Source organism: Myotis lucifugus, unplaced genomic scaffold, assembly GCF_000147115.1.
Source record: "Myotis lucifugus unplaced genomic scaffold, Myoluc2.0 scaffold_1, whole genome shotgun sequence".
NCBI classification, from domain to species: domain Eukaryota; kingdom Metazoa; phylum Chordata; class Mammalia; order Chiroptera; family Vespertilionidae; genus Myotis; species Myotis lucifugus.
The window spans coordinates 36,261,696-36,279,634 of record NW_005871049.1 but is presented as its reverse complement, the minus strand read 5'-3'; positions in this window follow the sequence as shown (position 1 = coordinate 36,279,634).

The window sequence follows — 17,939 nt, the reverse complement described above, 5'->3', positions numbered from 1 at the left end:
TGCATGCAGCGTCCCGGATTGCAAGAGGAATGTTTAGGCCCATCATCCCCTGAGGGGTCCCAGATTTCGAAAGGATGCAGGCGGGGCTGAGGGGCCACCCACCACTCTCCCCCCATGCACAAATTTCATGCACCAGGTCTCTAGTTACTGTATAAATATATGCAGACTTACTTTTTTTCAGCTGCCTCAGGATGTGCTACATGTGAAATCACTAGAAAGAATCCTGGGTACATTAGACAATAGGTGTCAAGGATTAAAAGGCATTTAGCCCTGGCTGGTGTGGTTCACTTGTTGGAGCACCTCCTTCAGGAATGTGGCTAAGTATATTGGATTCACCCCAAACTTACAACTCCGGTTCCTAGGGAATAAAAAGCTGACACCCATCCTACGGGTGTAGGTACTGTTGTTTTGATGGTGCCTGGGTAGGGGATGCCAACATTATGATCACCATCTGGTCAGCAGCGATGATAAGATACAGCCTGATTTCAAAGATGTTCAAGTGTGGAAGATATGTGATCTTAGCATAGGTAGTTAGATATGGTTGCATTTGTGCTCACTGGAGTCCAAGGGCAGCATCTACCCTGCCCAGGCTGCCATTTGAAGGCTGAAGACATGAAGCAGTTTGCTGTGCAATAGTTGGCCACTCATTTACCGTAATTGGCTCGCTACCTGCCTTTTACATCGCTGGATGGGCTAACCAGTAAGGTGGGCACTAGAAAAGTTGCTAAGGATGGTAGCAAAATGTCAGGATGTGTAAACCCACAGAGGAGGAGAGAAGATTAGATTTGAGCTGACATGAGAGACCTTTGGTGAAAGAACAGATTGCCCAAGGGGGGGGTGTGGTTAAATCACAGTAGGGTCATGGTCCCTAATATGATTTATCCCCTTTGTTCTATAAAATTTTAGGTGAAATTTCAATTTTCCATTAATGAGGTTGCAATATTTGGAGTGGCCGTGCTGCCATTAAGGCTGGGAATGGCTCACAGGGCATGGGTAGAGTGGGAGGGTGCAGTGTGAGCCTTCAAGCCCTGTGTCTTGAATATACCAGCATCTTCCAAATTAGGAAAGTAAGAGTCTGGAATAAGAAGAGAAAAAACTTTCATTATTTGTAGAATAATTTGTTCACAGTATAATAGTCATATATATTAAGTATTGTCACTAATACTTTAATATATACCCAAGATACCATAGATTTTCAAAAAAGAAAAAACATATACTGCATAGACGTTGAGGTTCCATTTTAGGTTTCTACCTACTTTTTAGAAAGTTTTTAATTAATTAAAAATCTTCAGATGTTAACTAGACTTATTGTGGCTATCATTTCACAACATACAACTATCGAACCATTACATTGTACACCTGAAACTAATATAATGAATGTTATATGTCACTTGTACCTCAATTAAAAAAACATGCTCGTGGTAAAATTCAAGCAACATGAATGGGCAAATACAGTGTAAAGTATGTCTCCCAGTTGCCATTGCTGAGGCAATGATGCTTGGTTGCATATTTTCATATTCAGCAATATATCTATATATATATAGTGCCTTTTCACTTAGTAACTTAGAAGACTTTTCAATTTGGATCTACCTCACTTATTTTAAAAGTTGCATCACTTTTCGTTGTATGGTTTACAAAAATATATTTAGCTGATTTCCTAATGATGGATATTTAGATTCTTTCTAGTCTTTCACTGTTATAAATAATGCTGCAAAGAACGTCACTGCAAATATGGTAAACTTTTATTGGCTGAAAGAACCAAAGTCACTTTCTCAGGTTTGTTTTTTTTTTAGTTTAGAATTCAGTTTCTTTTTATTTTTATTTTTATTGATTTTAGAGAGGAAGGGAGAGAGAGAGATTGAAACATCAATGATGAGAGAGAATCATTGATTGGTTGCCTCCTGCACACCCTCTACTAGGGATTGAGCCTGCAAGTGGGCATGTGTCCTTGACTGAAATCGAACCTGGGACCCTTCAGTCCACAGGCCGGCGCTCTATCCACTGAGCGAACTGGCTAAGGCCCTTTCTCGGATTTTTGAAGGGCAGATTTTTTATATACAAATAACTAAGCTCTTAAAGGGGCAAATATTCCTTTTTACTACCATAATAATTTATTAATGGGTATAAAGAACTCAAAACAGTACTATTATATTTACCCAAATTTTTTAGTGAAAAGAGATACATAGAATAAATATCTATGTATATGTACATTAGAGCATTTTTCCTTCCTTTCCTGGTGAGACATTAAGATTCCAATAGAAGATGAGTCAATATTTCCATTCCTTCTTTTCCTTTAAATAAACTAGTGTCTAAATACTTTCATTTAAAGAATACTTCTGTAAAAATATTCAGCACATTCATATTAAAGCAAAATTGTCTTGCTGAGGAATATATAATGGCTGAATGTTGGATTTTCATTCAGTGAAATAAGTAGAACACATACAATGCAACAGTTTGAAAATTCCTAGTTTTCTCCTTAAGACATAGAGTTGTTTGGGGAAAATTTTTTGCCATATGCTTTGAAACTACTTTTGCAATGTTTACTACATTCTGGAAATGAACTGCTGTGTTGACATTTATTTAGTCTTGAAACAGATGGGATTCTGTTTAAAAGGGAGAAATGAACAATTTTTAAAGAATATTTCTGTTTTAATAAAAGATTCACAATCTGTTCCTGTTAATATTGAGTTTTGATCATGTGGTAGTTCATATAATTGTACGGAAACTGTTTTCAAGACTTTTGTTCAGTAAAGACAATTTACAATTCCCTGGAAAGACTTCTTTGCACTAACAGACAATGTTCATTATTTTATACTCAATTTGTAAATGCTTCTATTTTTGTTATCATTTCACAACAAATATCAGGGATCCTAAAATTACTTCATAATTTAAAGAAGTGTATCACTTTCACCTCTCTTATATCCAAGATAAATGTCAAAACATTGGTTTTGGTATTTCTCCCCTATTCACTTAAAAGATGCATGCAGCTAGGCTTGTGTGGCTCAGTGGTTGAACATTGACCTATGAACCAAGAGGTCACGGTTCAATTCCCAGTCAGGTTGCGGGCTCGATCCCTAGTAGGGGGAGTGCAGGAAGCAGTTGATCAATGATTCTCTTTCATTATTGATGTTTATGTCTCTTCCTTCTCTGAAATCAATACACACACACACACACACACACACACACACACACACACACTGAGTGGCCAAATTATTATGACGAACCAGATTATTATGACCACCCCATCAGTACAATGAAGTGAATTAGTTATGCAAATAATAATAAAACCTTGAGAGTATTTGCCTAGGAAGTTTTCAATATTCAGTATTTTTGGAAGTGTCAATGAAGTACTGATGGGGTGGTCATAATAATTTGGCCAGTCATAATAACCTGGCCACTCAGTGTGTGTGTGTGTGTGTGTGTGTGTGTGTGTGTGTGTGTATATATATTTTAAAGATGCATACATATTTGTAATCTTGTTTCCTTCACTCTATTCACTTTTGTGTCTGATGTTGTTATTGACTCTAGTGAGGATAAATGCATATTTTACTAGATCCCAATATTCTTAAACACTTTTTACTAAAGTATTACATAATTGGTATACAAATTTATGTGTACAGATGGATTCATTTTGACAGATATGTACATTTGTGTAACTACCACCTAGTATGAAGATATAGAATGTGTCAGCTCCCATGACCCCCATGCCTCCTCTTTGTCACTGCCCATCCTATCCTACAGGTAACCAACACCCTCACTTCTAACACTATAGATAAGTTTGGTTTTTTTTGAAGTTACATATAGTAAAATAACAGAGTCCTTTTGTGGGTGCCTGGCTTCTTTTGTTCAACATTATATTTGTGAGATTCATCCACGTGGTTGTGTGTAGCCATAGTTTGTTCATTTTTCTGCTGCATAGAAACCCAGTGAATGACAAAACCATGTAAACATACCCATTTTAATTTTGGTGAACATTTGGGTTGCTTCCAGTTTGGTGCTATTATGAACCGGGGTGCCATGAGCCTTCTTTTACACATCTTTTGGTGAATATAAGTTTGCATTTTTGTTGATTAAAGACCCAGGGTTTATAGCATATGCTGGGTTGTAGTGTTCAGTCTTACTTAACACTTATCAAGGTGGTTGGAGCGCCTCCTTACAGCCTGACAAGGATGGAAGTCTAAGCCCTCAACTTGACATTTGCTGGTGTGGGTATTCTCAGTTTCTTCTGTAGTGCTTGGTTGCAGTAGAGTGGTTATTTCCTAAAAACTTTGTCTTGTTAGGTTGCCTCTTCCATGATTATTTAGCTAGAAAGAGCAGAGTTTGAGTTTTTTCTTTCCTGTGCCCATTAGCAATTCCAGATTGCCAGCTTTTCCAGCACCTACTCTGGCTGGGATGCATGAAGCAAAAAGAAAACCCAGAGAGCTCATCACTATTTTACTTCAGGTCCTGAGATGCCTCCTCATCTTCACCTTTTAGTGTCTGCCTCCTTGTCTTCACCTTTTAGTGTCCTCTCATATTTGTTTTAAATATAATATCCAGGGGTTTTAGTATTTAGAGGGAGAGTTAGGGAAACATAAGTCCATTCCACCTTCCTGGATGTCTTGGACTGCTTTTCAGAAAATGAAAAAGTCATCCCCTTCCACCTTCTCTCCCATATCACATGTATTAATGTGTAATGTAAAAGAAAAATAATAAAATAATATGGGATGGCAAGACTCAACTACATCTGTGTTTAGAAAAAAACATTTTATACATAACAACACAAATAGCTTAAAAGAAAAAGGGAGATACACACACAAAACAAACAAACCCCAAAATCTCTTAAAACTAGAAAAAAAGTTTAACGAGGGTGCAAGATATAAGATCAATATACAAGAATCAATTGCTTTTCTATACACTGGCAATGAGCATGCCAAAATGAAATGTATACTATAATAGTATCTTAATAGGTGCAAGAAGAGCATTTGCCTAAACCCAACATTCATTCTTCATAAAACTTTTCAATAGTTAGAAATAAATAGGAACTTCCTCAACCTGATAAAGGACATCTATTATTTATTTATTCCACACTGTTCTGGAGGTTTTGGCTAATGCAATACAAGTCCAAAAAAGAACGATACCCAGATTAGCAGACAGCATGAACGGCTATGTAAAAAAATTGTACAAAATGCACAAAATAGCTACTTGAACTAATAAGTAATTTTAGGAAGGTTGCAGGACATGAGATTAATCAAGCTGCCTTCTCAATCACTCTACTCCTATTTTCACCTTCCTCTAATAATATGTGCTGGTAAACATATTAAGTCCGTGCCACAGCTCCCATCAGAATTCTTCAGTTAACTTCTTACTGCCTGCAGCATGAAATTTAAAATCTTTTGCATCTGGGTCTCCATGTTTTGCTCCTGTCTACTAACCAGCCTCATTTCTTCCCACTAGCTCCCTTGCATTGAGCTCAAGTAATGCTGACCAACTGGTAGTTCTCAAACATTTCCTGTTCTTTTGCCTCAGAATCTTTATATTGACTTTTTCTTTTTACTGAAGCATCTTTTCCTGCATACATTCCTACTTATTTTGAGTTTCAGCTTACTCTTCTAGGTCAATGCTTCATTGATTTTTCAAGAAATTGGTGAATTTATTTACTAACTAATTTATTGATGACTGGAGGTACATATAGTTCACTAGAGGCCCCGTGCATGAATTTGTGCACCAGTGGGGTCCCTCAGCCTGGCCTGCAGGAGAAGGCTGAAACCAGCTCTCTGACATCCCCTGAGGGGTCCTGGATTGCAAGAGGGTGCAGGCCAGGTCGAGGGACTCCACCAGTGCACGATTGGGGCCAGGGAGGGGCTTGGGAGGGCTCCAGGGCATGTCTGGCCCATCTAGCTCAGTTCCGATCGGCTGGACCCCAGCAACAAGCTAACCTACCAGTCAGAGTGTCTGCCCTCTGCTGGTCAGTGCACATTAAGTGAGCGGTTGAGCGGCCTTGGTGTATCATTAGCATATTATGCTTTGATTGGTTGAATGGCCGACAGGACGACTGGACACTTAGCATATTAGGCTTTTATTATATAGGATTATAGCCTTGGATCATTCCAACCTGCTTCTCTGGCTTCCACCATATCATGCACAGGACCATGATGCCAGTATGGGATTATCAAGTTCTTTATCAAATACTCAGGTAGATCACAGAATGGTATAATGGTGTATTTGCAATCCTATCTATCTAAACTGTTCCCTTGGCAAGGATCTCTGCTGGGTGCTAGGGACCTTATACTAAATAAGAAATAGTTTCTCTTCTAAGTGGCTAAGAGTCTAATGGGGAGAAATAGAGAAATGTAAAAGACAATTACAAATCACTGTGATAAATGCTAAGTTAAAAAAAAGTTAGGATATGATTTATGGGGAGGAGCACATAGTCTGGGGTGAGGTGAGGTCCAGGGGGAGTTTGGTCAGAAATATTTCCCAAGGAGGCGAACTCTAAGCACTTATCCTCTGTACTCCAGACTTATTTATCCACCTGAATGTTTAACATCTCCAACTGGACATACAGATGACATCTGAGACTTGACTTGTCCTCAGTAGATCTCTTGCTACTTTGAGGAAAATTTGTGAAAGAATTTGAAATGGGCAAAAGATTATTAGCATACTCTTCTGGGCTATCTATGCCTTTCATCATTTTTTGAGTTGTTTCACAACTCTGTAAGTTAACCAAAAGTAATATAAATGTTTATTGTCCATAGAAATGCAAATAGATTTTATTTGGTGGGGTACAATTGATCCCCTTTTCAAGAAGCAAGTTTTGCATTTATTAACAAGTTTATTTTGGTAGAGAGAGAGGGAGGGAGAGAGAGAGAGTTGTGTGTTGAATTCTTTGAGTCAAATGTAACAAATGTAACATTTTACTTATTCCTTTATTCATTAATGAGTTAAACACAACCTTTGTTTATTTTATATTTGTATGAGAGTAATGATTTAATCTATTTCAAGAAAATCTTTTAAGTGTTGGAGGTCATCCTCTGAGATGGCCAATGGATCCATATGACAGAACAAAGAAAACTGTGTTGCCAGGCAAGGGCACTCTGCTGTGGATATAAGCCCAGACACATCTCTTCTAGATTTCCAGGAGAAATCCAAGCACCAATAGATCTTTAACTTTGCTGAATTTCTGTTTCTTTGGTTTTATTTTTCTCTCTCTTCTGATTGTGTATTTGGTGGTGTGCTTTTAAAATACATATATTTTTATTAATTTCAGAGAGGAAGGGAGAGGGAGAGATAGAAACATCAATGATGAGAATCATTGATCAGCTGCCTCCTGCATGCCCCTTACTGGGGACTGAGCCCACAACCCGGGCATGTGTCCTGAGTGGGAATTGAACCATGGTGCATGGGTCAATGCTCAACTACTGAGCCACACCAGGTGGGCTGTTTTGTCTTGTTTTATAATTTAATTTTTTTTCATTGATTTTAGAGAGGGAGCAAGGGAGAAAGAGAGGGAGAGAGAAACATCAATGTGAGAGAGGCACCCCAACCAGGGATGGAACTTGCAACCTAGGTATGTACCCTGACCGGGAATTGAACCCGAGACCTTCTGGTGCACGAGACAAAGCTCCAACCTACTGAGCCACACTGGCCACTGAGCCACACTGGCCAGCACTGTGTATTTTATTTTTATTTCTGGTTCCTATATGGTAATTGCTCCAGGGTAGCAGCAATGAGGGAATTTGGTGTTATGGGTTGTTTAAATCTATTCTCTGTTGAGTGAAAGACAACAGAGCATCTGGTTTGTCTTTTTTTGTTTTTTCATTTGTCTCTTTTTAGCTCAAATCACATAAGAATTCTGTGACCACTGGGAAAAACAGCTCTTAATATCCTGTACAAGGTTAAGTCATGACTTTTGTGTTCCTGCAATTTGTTCTTGACCTATAGATGAAATTGTGGAAACAAAAACTATAAACTCTCTATGTGTCTATTGTTGCATGAATGTGAAATGTTTGTCTATTTCTACAGGGTATTAATACATTAGATTATAATGTACCTTAGCTTAATGGAGCTTTCTTCTCATTGGCTTTAGAGATAAATAAGTGCTTATATAAACTGAATATTCCTACAATCCCCCAAAATAAGAAACTTTAACATCTAATACCAATTCAGAAACATTTTATAACCCAAGTTTGTATGATTAAAATTAATCTTAGGCAGGCCGGGCCATTGTGGCTAAGTGGTTAGAGCATCGGCCCTCAGACTGAAGGGTCTCAGGTTTGATTCCTGGTCAAGGGCACACACCTGGGTTGCAGGTTCGATCCCTGGCCCCAGTTGGGGCACATGCAGGAGGCAACCAATTGATGTGTCTTTCTCACATCAATGTTTCTCCTTCACTCTTTCTTTCTCTCCCACCTCTTTCTCTCTCTCTCTCCCCCTGCCCTTTCCACCCTCCTTCCCACTCTCTCTAAAAATCAATGGAAAAATATCCTTGGATGAGGATTAACAACAACAAAAAATTAATCTTAAGCAAATGAGACTAGTTTAGTCATTTTGACTTTAGAAACCAGCATGTCACTTCCCTTATTTATCAGTGCATAACACAAGCATACATTCTATTTTACTTACTTTATCTTTCCCAAATGTAGACAGGCTTAAAAATCAAATTAGCTAATACTCAATGTTACATAACATTTAGTATTATTAAATAAGTAAATTTGTATTCGACTAAATTCAGTCATTATTCTGACAAACTTTTTCTTTCAATGGTAATTATGCTTTTGTAGCTGGAAGGTAAGTTCCAATATTTTAAGGTAATCTAAAACCTTGGTCTGATAGTGTTGAGTTAATTAATGGATAATCTTTGGATGCCTAGACAATGTCTAAACACTGTAAAATACCAAAATGTTGATTACTAATGTAATTTTAGGTTTCTATACTATTGCTTATTTGTATGCTCTGGAGAGGCACTATCTTAGGGTCATATTAATGACTGCCTTCATTTTTGCCAATTTAAGAAGTAAAAGGAGGAATGTGGAATATCATGTTATGTGTGGTCATGAGTTTTGTTGTTCTGCTAAAAGGCTTGGGGGAGACAGACAGTCTCCCTTATCTACTCCCCCGGTTTTCTCTGTAAAATAGAAAGAAAGCATTTGAGTTAAAGTCGTAAAATTAATATGATGCTTGGAGCTATACAAGGAGAACTGGTGACAGAAATAAATAAAATTGCTTGACAATATATATATTGCTGAATATATATATATGTATATATATATATAAAATTTCAGAGAGGAAGGGAGAGGGAGAGATAGAAACATCAATGATGAGAGAGAATCATTGATCAGCTGCCTCCTGCATGCTCCACACTGGGGATTGAGCCCGCAACCCGGGCATGTGCCCTGACCGGGAATCGAACGGTGATCTCCTGGTTCATAGGTCAACACTCAACCACTGAGCCATGCCGGCCAGGCATGGGCTTTTGTTATTTTTCAAGGAAAGACTATTTTCTCCCTAAAGCAGTGATTCTCAGTCTTTTGGGGGAGCTCTGCAGACCACAAAGCAGGAACCCCCCATTTTCACGGGAACTTTCTCCAAATACGTATCTGATCCCTTCTTGGTGTCTGATGCTCAAAGGACACAGACTCCCATGTGCCCTTCTTCCTAAGGACTGTCATTGTCCTCCACATCCGCCCCCCCCCCCCACAGGACCAGGAGCCCTCTGATGGCCGAGGGTGCTCAGTTCACCCAAACACATGTGTCCATGGCTGACCCAGGTGCCAGGAAAACAAGCGAGCATACGAAAATTGTGTGGGACGGTATTTGTTTGAGGATTGCTGCGAGAAAGAAGTGAAAGAATATTATGAAAGCTCAGTGCCCAGAGCAGAATAGAGGCACATAAGTGTTCCTTCTTTTCAAGTCTGGACTCTCACCAGCCTCCCAGGATCCAAAAGTGGCATTTCCCTTTTGCCTCTCAAGGAACCTGATATGGCCAGGATGAGAAGGACTGACTCAGAGTCGGGGCCAGTGGCAGCAGACTGGAGGCATTTGTTTCTGCCTGACCTCAGCGACAGGTTGCCTTTGCTGCGCTCTTATCTGTGCAGCTCCCTAGAAACAAGTCGATCCGGTTACTCGTTCACTGAGAGCCTTTATCCTTGGCCCCATGCTGACAATCTATCCACCTCCACTGTTTGGGAACAGCTGACTTGTACTCAATGCTGGAGGAATCAAGACACCAGGATTCCTTAAGAAAAGTGGAGGAGCCCACTCCCCGCTCCCATAGCATCCAGCATGGCGCACAGCCTGGGCTGCATCAGGTTAAGGCCCGAAGCATTCTGCAGCCAGAAGACTGGATTGCAGCCTTGGCCCCATCACTTGTGACTTACATAACCGAGCAAGTCACTTAAGCAACCTGAGCTGCTTTGTATCACCTATCAACTCTCATGGTCACTGGCACCACAGTTGCCACCTAGCAAATGGTAGTTGAATGTAAGAGTAGAAATATATCATTGAGGATTTCACAAGTGCTAGCATTATGAAACAATAAGACACAGCAAAAGTAAGGGGAGCCCTGGCCAGGAAGCGCAGTTGGTTAGAGCATCTTCCAATATAGCATCTGCCAAGGTTGTGGGTTCAATCCCAGGTCAGGGCACATACAAGACGCAACCAATGAATGCATAACTAAGTGGAACAACAAGTCAATATTTCTTTCTCTCTTCCTTCCTCTCTCTAATAATCAACCAATCAATAAAAAGTAAGGGGAAACCTTCAAAATCACAGGAAGATTTGGTAATCGGAAATCAGATTGACACAGTAATCCAAAATTATGTAAAAGCTCTCCAAATGAGCAGTTACTCAGCCTGAGCAGCACTGAAGTACCTGGGCAGGTTTTGCCAGGCCTGCATTTGCAACTGTCAGTAATAACTGCACATCCCTTGTCTCTATGTTGGGTTCTTTAGAGGATGAAGCAAATCTGAATCCCCTGACATCTAGATGGTGGCTCACTGTAATCGTTTCCAGGGACAAGGTTCAGGTACAGAATGAATTCACAGAATACAAGAATTCCTCTTTGTCCAGGACTTTGTAAATGCTCAACTCAAAGGAAACACAGTGACTCCTGAGACACAATGGAGAGAGCATTTATCTATGTCCTGGCTCCTCTCTACTTTCATTGATCGATATGAACACCCCAAACCACCCCAACACAGGTACAGACAGCCCTTTAGCTATGTTGTGGTCCATGGCTATATTAGTTATCCACTGATGTGTAACAGATTTAGTGACTTGAAACAGTGTACATTATCTCATAGCTTCTATGGACTAGGAGTCCAGGTAGAGCTCCTAAGAGGTCCTAAGCAGTTCTCTGCTTAGGGTCTCACAGGCAGCAATCAAGGTGTCATCCAGGGCTGCGGTCTCATCCCAAAGCTTGACTGGGGAACAGTCTGCTTCTAAGCTCCCTCAGGTTGCCTGCAGAATTCATATCACCGAGGGCCCTCACTCCTAGAAGCCACTCCCAGCTCCTCGGGGCTTCTAGAAGTTTTTTTGCCATATAGGTTTCCGAACATGGCCACCTATTCCATCCAGCCAGCAAAGACAATCTCAAGCAAGATGAAATCTTACAGGACGTAACCTAATCAAGAGAGTGACATTCATCCCCTTTGCCATATTCTCTTGGTTACAGGTAAGGTCTTGCTTACATCCAAGGGGGAGGGGCTTCCCCAAAGAAATTAAGATCAGGAGGCAGGGACTGTGGGACCACCCTAGAGTCTGTCTCTCACAATGGCCAGGTCTGACAGTTGTCCAGCACTCTCTGCCATGCACATGATGTGTTAAAAGTATTTACTAAGACCCCAACAGTAAAAGGGAGGACTGCCCATGCTGCTCCCAAAGCCTTTCATGAATTATGCTCTAGATCCCCAGCTGGGTTCTTCCCTGGCCAGGCGATGAGGTCAGGACCACCTGAAAATGCTCAGCTGACACCTGACCACCATTCTTCGTTTATCCCATCGGCCAACTCTGCGGGTGCTTCCCACCTTCCCTTTCATCTCAGGGTTTAACCTAGTTACCACTTCTCCCTGCCCCACTCCCCATCCTCTAGGTTCCCAGAGACTTTTATGCCGGCTTCTCACCCAGTCCTCCAAGGAGCTTTCCATCCTCTGATCCTGTCTGTGCATCAACCAGGTCTCGAGTGGATATAAACCCAAAGCCTCCACTAGATGCTACATTTTTCAGGGCAAAGGTTCTGGCTTTTATCAGATTCTCAAAGGGTTCTCCTTCTTCCCCCAAAGACAAAGGACCATGGTGTTAGGAGGCCCTCACTTATACATTTGAGAGAAAATGCAGACAGCTCACGTTTGGGGGCATGGGCTGGCTTCTCCCGGAGCTGGGCAGTGCTCCATGGCCCCAGCTGTGATCAGCCAGGGAAGCAGGCGGGTGGTGTGCTGTGCCTGGAGCAGTGCCCAGGCCCCACTTAGCTTATCAGCTCCTCTGCCCTTGCCTTGAGGCTCAGACCTTGTGCGCTGATAGCATCCTCCCCTCTTGCCAGAGTCAACACTGCTGGGGGCTGTGAAGCTGGCGGCAGCTCCTGGAGGGTGGGGGGAGGAAAGGGGATTGAGTGCCACGTGTGTTTAGCAGGTGTTTGGGGCCTTCATCTCCGTAGGCCCCTTTCACTCCTCTCCTGCTCACCCCTCCTCCAGGGCCTTGCAGCGGTCATTTGGGACAGTGGATCCAAGGGCAGCACTCTTCCTTGTCTAGGGCTCTCTGGGATCTGTTGTCGAGTTAGATCCATCATTGGCATCACAGACATTCGGTCTCACCAGCAGGAACCCTTGCAGGATCTTGTGTCTCCAGAAACCAGAGCCATGTGCAGGAATGCAGCGCCAGCACCCGGGCAAGAAGCTAGGAACCCGTGGTGGCAAACGTCCCTGGATTGTGACAGGGTCGGGGACGAGATGGCAATCAGCTGAGCATTTGCAGACTCAGGAATCCTGTGTGATGTCAGGGCCACGGAGGCCTCGGGATCCGGGCAAGCTCCATGTCACACGGTGGAGAGCTGTGAGGATTCCATGCCAGGGTTCCTACCATGCACTGTGGGAGGAGAGAAGCAAGGCCTGCGTATGGTTCAGGCTAGAAAGGCATCTGACCGATGTGTAGGCTATGCATTCTGGGAAGCACATCAGGTGGATGGGCAAGTTATCACGGGAGAGATTTATGGCAAAAACATACCAAGGACCTTAGAGACCCAAGCAGCCCTGGCTTCTCATTCCCTGTGAAACTAATTTCACAAGAGGAGAAAAGGAGACCACTCTGTTCTTGGCAAATGAGACCAAATAACCTGGTCGACATGGGTGGCACCGGTTTGCACTGGAGCGGGGCAGGTGCAACGGATGTGATTCAGTTTCCCGGGGGTCAGATGGGATAGGCAGAGTCCCAGGGAGTGGAGATCAGTGGGTCCCCACCTCTGACCCCTGAACCAGTCTGCTGCTTTGGTTGAGGACTCTGGCTGCACATGGGCCTGTGAGCAGAACAGGTGGGCAGGGACTCAGCCTGGCATTCGCAGGCCTTGGTCCGCGTGGGGTGGATTTAGAAACGGGCTGCAGGGACTCTGAGCAGACACTTCACCTGTTGCTGTGTCACACCTCATGGTAAGTTGCACGGACACAGAGAGCATTCTCCTGGGCCTCCAGTCAGGGAACACAGGGGCCAGAGTGATGCACAGTCAGGCAGAAAGGGAGCGAGAACGAGAGCGAGCTCACGACTCCCTGTCAGAGGCCACAACCCTAGAGGGGGGCAAAAGCAGGCAGGGCACGCTCTTGGTGACATGGGGTCGACTTGGGAACCCAGCTCAGAATTCAAATCCACCTCCAGGTCACCTTAAACCCCTAATGATGCTGGACTCCCTCCAATAACACTTGTCTGTTCATAGTATCTCCAGGCTATTCTGATGATTTCTACTGATGCCATCTGTCCCTGCCATAAGGACAGACGGCATCACTAGAATGTGTGGGAAACACATGTCCTGAAGGAGGGATGGTAAGACTCTCCACTGGGGTGCTGTGAACACCACACAGGTGTGCAGTGACACTGACGCCCTCCACCCTGGGGACCTCAGGGCACACGCACTGCCTCAGTGTCAGCTGCCGTCTCCTGCACTCCAGCAGGTGGCACACATATGATCACCTCCTTCCTAGGCCACAGCTGCAAAAGGTGGGGAGACCCTGAGACCAGCCCGAGCCGGAAGCCACGCCCCCCCAAAAGAACCCCACCCAAACCCTTAGGAGAAGGACAATTATTTGGAGAAAGCTGGGGAGTGGCAAATAAATACTGTGATTGGTCTCTTTCTCGGGCCTGCAGGAATAGCGTTTACATGAAAAACAAACACAAAACACCTTTGCAAAGAGCTGCCGATATTTTGCTCAGAGGAAGAAGTGATGTGATGAAGTTTGTTAGGAAGGCAGACTTTCAGGCCCCACCCAGGACCTGCTGAGTCAGAATTAACAAGATCCCAGCTGACCTGTGTGCACTTGACCGCTTTCTAGAAACGCTGCTCTACCAGATGCTAAGTTAGTGATGTGCGCAAAAGCGTGGTATCGGGAGGAAAAGCATGGCCAAGGAGGCCACACAATCGTAGTTTCAAATCCTGACTCCGTCACTTCCCCCATAGGACCCACCTTCTCTGAGCCTCAGTTTCCTCACCTGCAAAACAAGACAATCACAGCGCCCACATGATAAGACCAAGAAAGAATTAAATAGGCTGATGTACGAGAGTGCCTGGTACACAGCAGGTGCTTGGTGGTGGGTGAGAATTCTTTTTCTGGAACTTCCTTCCTGGGAGATCGATCAGGGTGGGGCTGAGGAATGGGTGTCTTTAAAGCTCCCAGACAATTCTAATGCAAGGGCAGGGGACACTACTTTGCGTCATTTACAGAACCTAATACCTGGAATTGTGCCTGGAGAGCACCCTTGTGCCTGGGTTGAGGCTGATGAGTGTTGGAAGATGAACTCCCTGCAGTGGGAAAAACTGTGAACTCCTCATGGCAGTGAGCAATGGGCCAGCCCCTCAGCAGCATGGTGGGAGGTCAGACTTGGAAGGCACAGTCCGACACCCATGACGGTTCATCCGAAGGACAGGGGAGAGAGAGGTGGAGGCAGCAGGTTTAGTGTAGCCATTTCAGGAGCGTGGCTGGGAAAGGGAAGAGATTTGTGAGAGTAGCAAATCAGAGGGATTTTTAAGAAAGGAGAGAACTGAGACCCTACTGGGAATGGTAACTAAATTAGCATTTATTCAGCACCTACATTTTCTTCTATAGGTTTACTTAAAAAAAAACACCTCTTGGCCACTGTATAATACAGCATACATATAGAGACGTGCATAAAACAAAAATGTCCAGTTGAACAGATAATCGTGATGCAGAGTCCTGTGCAGCCCCCAAGCAGCCGAAGAGGCAGAACCAGGCCAGCACCCAGCACAGGTGTGCAGTGCGGACTCCCTTGCAGGAGGTTGCACATACAGGTGTTCCTTTATTTGTGACCTTATTTTACCTGGGAGGATGCGGAGACTCGGGAGGCGTAACCACCTCCCCCAGGGCCACACAGCTTGTGAGCAGCAGAGCAGGAATGAAACCCGCTTATGTCTGACTGCAGGGCGGTGTGGGGAGGGCAGGACTGAAGGGCCAGGCGCTGGAGGAGGTGGGCAGGGAGGGAGTGGGGTTAACTCTCCTGAGCAGGGGAGAATGAGAGGAGAGGTAAAGAGCAGTTACTATGAAGGGAGGAGGGAGCACACACCCAGAAGGTGTTCATCCTCATCAGGGCTGCGTCCCACCTCTCCCAGACAGTGCCAGGGTGGTCAGTCCTCGGAGGGGCTTGTGAGAAGGTGCCCCTGAATCTTACTCTTAGGCAGAGAGCTTGGGAAGCAGGTCTGGGATCTGGGCAGTGCAGGGCCACGGAATGAAAGACCCTCCATGCGGACGGTAGGACTGCCCTGCTCAGTGCCCCGGCTCTGCTGCTCTCAGGGCGTGGGACTATCTCCAGAGGCAAATGCTCTGCTGGTTGGCCTGAGGGGTCATGCTAGGTTTCAAGTGAGATAAGACCCAAATGGCAGGTCAAGGTGCACCCCGCCAGAAAGTCATTATTCTGAGAAGGTCACATGGCCAGCAGGTAACCTTTGAATGAGGACATTTCTGCTTTTCCATCAGCAGCTGGGAGTTTCTGAGACCTGTTGATATAGAATTGGAACGTTCAAAGGGTATGTGACAAGTGTCACACCTGCCTGTGCCCTCCATCTGCTCAGTTCCCACACCTTCCCAAGCCAACTTTAGTCCTATTTCTTATGCTTCTTTCTAGAGCTTTAAAAATGCACATCCAAGCAAATCCTTATTGCACATACTGGTTTGCACCTTGCTTCTCTGCCCATCTCATCCCGCGATGACCGCCCCCCCCATTTAAAAACATTTGGTAAACACACATAAAACTTACCATCTTAACCATTTTAAGTGTACAGTTTAGGGTTGTTAGGTACATTCAATTTTTTGTGCAGCCATCACCACCATCCATTTCCTAGCTTTTTTTTGATCTTGCAAGACTGAAACCCCAGCCCTAGAGACTAACTCCCCATTTCTCCCTCCTCCCAGTCCCTGACAACCACCATTCTAATTTATGTCTCTATGACTCTGACTACTCTAGGAACCTCATAAGTGGAATCACAGTATTTGTCTTTTTGCATCTGGCTTATTTCACTTAGCATAGTGTCCTCAAGTTTCATCGATGTTGTAGCTGATGTCTGAATTTCATCCTCCTTTTTAAGGCTGAATTATATTCATTTCTATGAATGGGTCACATTTTGTTTATCCTATATCTTCAATGGCCACTTGGGCTACTTCTACCTTTTGGCTATTGGAAAAAGTACTCCTGTGAACATAGGTGTACAAATATCTGAGTCCCTGCTTTCAACTCTTCTAGCTATATACACAGAAGTGGGATTTCTGGATCACATGTTAGTCCTGTTTTTAATTTTTTGAGGGACCTCCATACTGTTTTCCATAGCAGCTATACCATTTTACATTCCTACCAGCCACCCCTGAGCTATACCATTTTACATTCCTACCAGCAATGCACGAATTTCAATTTCTCTACATCCTCTCCAACACTTGGTATCTCATCATAGTTTGATTTGCATTTTCCTAATAATTAGTGCTGTGGAGCAGGGGAGCTTACTCGTTTCAGCCATTCATCCAACAAATGTTTATTGGACACCTACAGTGTGCCAGGCGCTGTTTTAACTGCTAGGGGTACTGCAGAGAGCGAAGAAGATAAAGATCCCGTCTTTCATGGACCTTACACCGTGGGGGAAGACATAATCAGGTACAGAGTCAATTTTTTTTAAATTGAACAATTTTGGTGTTGGAAGTTATACAAATCTCTGCCACCAGAGGGCACCCCATGTCAGGCTGGCTGACACAACTAGAGAAAGCGTTTTAGGGGTTGGTGTTGGCTGAATTGATTGGGAGATGGCAGGCAAAGGTTACCCTGTGTGCAAGGGTGCACCTGGAGGGAGCCTCATGTATCTGAAGACATGAAGAATCAGGTTTGTGTCACTCTTTCTGCTCCACAAACACACATAAACAAAATACAATGACAGTATTAATTTTACATGTTATGACATGAAAAAAGTTTGGGTGTAGTTCACTTTAATTGTTCACATGAATGTGTGAGAGAATGACACATGAGTATGTCCAAACTTGAGAAGGGATTGAGACCCTCAAACCCAAAGGGTGTCCGTTCTGTCCTTCATGTTCCTGCCTCTTGGTGCATGAGCCTGTCATCTTGGAAAAGGAGTAGCAGCTTCTGCGTTCCTTCCCCTGCCCTCCACGGGCCGGGAACTGATGAAGGGCATGGTGCTTATCACAGAGCTGCCCCTCCATGCACCACTCCCTCTCCCAGAGAACTGTGTGTGATTTGAGGTACCTGTG